The sequence below is a fragment of the Cupressus sempervirens genome, chromosome 2, assembly GCF_028749045.1.
Source record: "Cupressus sempervirens isolate cs-2001-9-10 chromosome 2, ASM2874904v1, whole genome shotgun sequence".
Classification (NCBI taxonomy): domain Eukaryota; kingdom Viridiplantae; phylum Streptophyta; class Pinopsida; order Cupressales; family Cupressaceae; genus Cupressus; species Cupressus sempervirens.
The window spans coordinates 231,499,225-231,503,916 of NC_143119.1; positions in this window are offsets into that span (position 1 = coordinate 231,499,225).

Below are 4,692 nucleotides of genomic sequence, written 5' to 3' on the forward strand. Positions count from 1 at the left end.
ATCATCCATCATCATCCCCCTACATGCTCTTTCATATCCTCTCCATCTCACAAAGCTTCTCCTAACCATCTTCCCAAAGCTTACCACAACAATGTGAATGCTAACTAAAAAATGCATAAAGCTAAAAATTCACATCCTAGGCAATCATATGTCTATTCTAAAAGAAATACTCCAAAAAGGAAAAATCCAATCAAAGAATGCAAAACAATGCAAAAGCCTATGAAAAGAAAATCCAAAACCATGTGGATCCCCAAGAAAAAAGTTGAAACCCAATGCATAATGGCATCCACCATTGCTAATCCCCCATCTAGTGACTCATGTCCCCCATCTCCTAACTCCATCTTGGGTGCCTATATCCCCAAGCATGCTTCCACAAATCCTCCATCATGCCCGCATCTACCATCTATCCCCCATATGCTCTTTTCACACCTGTCCCAACATGTGCCAATGTTTCTCTTGCAAGCATCCCCATCTCATGCTCCTTTCCAACCTTTTCATCCCTCCATATCTTACCATCAATCCCATCTAATCCAATCTATTGCATAAATCACACATCCGATGTACCAACAACTAGCAACAAAATTGAACATTCCAACAGCTAGTGAAAAATCACAAAAAAGCCAAAATAGCTAAAGAAAGCCAAAATCATTTCAGCTAAGTCCAAAGTCAAAAAGTCAAAAAAAAAAGTAAAGAAAAATAAAGTGTCCACTGGTGAAAACTTGGCAATTCAAGCGCCTTGGACAAGTACCATGATGAAAACTTGGCAAACAAGCGTCATGCGTAATCCCGCCATCCCCAGATTAGCCTATCACCCTCATGCTTTTGGTCATCTCTTGACATCCAACTCCATCTTCCAATCTATCCACCTATCCTCCATCCTCCAGCTTCCATCTCACACCATCCACTAATCTTATGCAACCTCACCCCATCATCCTAGCTATCATCCATCTGCCTAGCCCCTTCAGCTTTTTCCATCCTAGCTTCAATCCTATCACATCCATCATAAGACCTCCGTCTGCATGTTATCTTCTGATTGGGGGAACTATATTCCTTGGAGATCTTGTCTTGTCCATCCTCCCGTGTCATTGGTATCTAGCTCTAAGCTATCCTCATGCAAACCCAATGTCATCTCTTTATATCCATTATAATCCTAGCTATCTACCATCCTATCCAGCCATCTCATCCTGCTCCTCTAGCTATCCTTGGTCACAAAATCTCTCATCATCATTGGGCGTGTCCTACCAAATCCATATCTTTTGCTATCACCCCACCCTTAGCTTTCGCATCTTGCACAACATCGAACCATCCTGCTATCCTATCATCTTAAGCTTTTACCTGCTTGTAACTATCTTGGTCAGCTTTAGCTTGTAAATATTTTGGTCTATCAGCTTGTACATCCTCTTTAGCTTTGTACCATTGTATCTATCCATCTTTTGTGTCAATTCCTCCTTGATCAGTATCTTGCACACATCACACATCTTGGTTAGCTATTCCAATGCATCCTTTAGCTAGATTTCCTGTCATCAAAGTGTTATCTTTCTTAGTTCAGCTTGTCAGACGCATCACTCATCCAAATCCACAAGCTTAGGTGCTCTCTGATAGGTCCTTGCAGGATATAGCTTTCCTCATGTCTGATCTTGGTCCGTTAGTACCTCGTCCTACCCATCTCGTTGGCAAATGGTTCTCTTTTGGATTTTCGCTTTCTTTTGATTTGGACTCTTCCCTATTGGGTCTTGAAATATCTTTTTCAAGAAATCTCCTTGTTCCCTCCTCAAGGTTGCCACAATCTTCCATATCATGGTATACTACAAATGGGGCAATCAGAGCGTAAGGTCTTGATCATGTCTTTTGCTTATTTTCTTTTCTGCTTGTGGGTTACCCAGTGTCGTTTCCACGCTGCTTCCTCTAGGATTCATGTGTGATGCTGGGGCAATCCTTGCGTGTTTGTTTTGAGTCAGTTCATTAGTCCTTTGGATGGTTGGTGAAAAGGCCTTGATGTTCTTGGTAACCTTGGCAATTAACCAATAATCCTATAGAAAATCTAGTGCTCAACTACATGGTGGTACTTCTCTTTGAAGTATCCCCCCCGCTCAAAAAGCTTCAATGGTTTTCCTTCATCTCCATTATCCCCCATCCATATCCAGCATCCATCTCTCCTACCCCAGCTTATGCATCAGTATCTCTTTTAATCACTCATCACTCTTAGCTTTAGGGATCCACAATCCTAGTCTTAGGGATCCCCGAAACCCATCTTCCGCCAATCTGACTCTTTGAAATCCTGTTGCATCAGCTTTATAATCCCCTCATCCATCTCCCTATCCTAGATTCTTTTTTATAGCGCTCTGCTCCTTCATCCTCCACCTTCCCTATTGTCTTAAGCTTGCTTCCTCTTCTACATCTGATTCTCCTTTATCATTCTCCCATAGTGAGAGTTTGAGCTAATTCTGCCCCTTCTCTTTGTCAATCTAAGTCTCCTTGCTCATCTCGGATTCTTTTACTTTTCAAGAAGCCGTCGAGCCTCACTTTCTCTCCCTGCCGCCTTCTTGAGGGGGCATCTCACAGTCCATTCTCTCCTCTTCTGCTCTAGCCTTGGGCATCTTATTTTCTTATCTTTGATGCCATGTCACTTGCGGCATCACATCAAAGAGGGGCAAAATGTAGACACCTAAAAGCCTTTAGAAAATAAAGTATTTTTATTTTCTAAAAAAGTCCTGATGACATCATCATTTATTAATTAATTATTTATTTAATTAATTAATTAATTTTTATGCCATTAAATCCCTTTATCTTAATTAAAAATATTTATTTAAGGAATCCCTCCCGAAAATGTTTAAATCTTATTTAAACATTATTTCCTTATTTATTAATTATTTAATTAATAAATTGACCAAAAAATCCAAAATAAATAAAAAATTTATTTTTTGCCCAAAACTTAGCCAATTTTCTTAAGACCACTAACCTCTTCCAAAATCTTCTAATCCTTCTTTAATTTTAATTAAAGGCTAATCCCATCATTTCCTACCCCTAATCCCAACTCAAAATATTTAATTAAGATTAAATATTAATCCTCATGTTTATTAAAAAAGTTTTAATAAATATCTCCTCAACCCAAACCCTTAAAATAAATAAAACTTTATTTATTTCCTAAAAATCTAATTTATCCTCATCCTAAGAAGTTCTAGACTCTTCTAGAAAGTCTTCATCCTTATCCTAAGAAATTCTAGACTATTCTAGAAAGTCTTTATCCTCATCCAAAGTCTAGACTCTTCTAGAAGATGTCTTTAAACCTAATCCTAATCCCCTCCTAACCTTGTCACATTTCCTAAGCATGGGTTAAGAATTACTAATCCAAGCCAAAGTTAACAAATATCTCCTCCTTCACCCACCCTCATTAAATGCCATCCACTTGCCTATCCCTAAGCTAATCCTAAACCATCCTAATCCATCCTCTAATCATTTGTACAAACCTAAGCAAGCTTAAAACCCTCCTAATCAAGTCCAAGTCAAAATTGCTCTCATCACCCTCAAAATATCTCAACCATAAAATTTTATGAAGCCCACTAGGCCATAAATGACTCTTCCAAGCCCTTTTATTGCTCTTACAAGTCACTATGAGGGTCTTTATGAAGATTTTATCCCTTGAGCGTCCTTTGTTGACTCATCCTTCCCCTTTCTTCCATCCTCTCACCATGTGACATGTGTCACTCCTTGATTGGTTGTAGGGAAGCACAATCCATGTGCTCTCCTCTCATGCAATCTGAGCCCTCCATGAGCTTTTTCCCATCCTTGCATCTTAGCCCTCAATCCCTCAAGCCTCTTGCCTATAAATTGGATCCTTCCCCTTTGCAAAATAACACAATCCATGAAGTAAAGTTATAATGCTATTTTGAGAGCCAAATCCATACTAAAGCCATCTATCCACACCAAAAATCCACAATCATCCATTGAAGCCTTTGGAAGCATATTGAGCATACATCTTATCCATTTAGATAAAGTCACTCAACAAGAGAGCTTCTCAGTGAGAGAGCCCATTAATGGCTCATATAGAGCTCATCTTAGTCTATCTTGAAGTTTATGAATTTTGTTTAGTTTGTAGAAGCTTTATTTAAATTTGGTTTCTATTAGCATACTAACATTACTCATATACACCTACCCTCGTTCACATCTTTTTTGGACATTGTTATTGTTATTATCAGACTATGATGGACTAGTTTTATGTTGATGGATTAGTGGTATTGTTTTGACACTATCAGACATTATGTTATGGATTCAGTGGTTATGTGATGAGATCATTTAGACTTTACATTTCATGCATACATGATGATTATTATACTATTTTTTGTTATTATTGATGATGAGATGGATGGTTTATTATCTTATGTGATTTATTATGGATACTTACCCCATACTTGCATGTGTATGGTGTGCATCTTTTCTTATTATATGGCATTTCTAATGTGGTGAAGGAAGGGAGTCGTAGTCACCTGCTTAGTCGAGATCTACATGATGCACCACTTCTTGCCATTGTCTATTTAGCTTAGCATTATATATTGTATGTACATGCATGAGTTTTTTTGCAAGTTGCAAGTACCGGGTATCGACTTCCCTAAATTTCCAGGATGAGCGTACCCTATTATACTATCTCAATGATAAGAGAAGGGAGATAAATTCTCAAGTCCAAATCCCAAACCT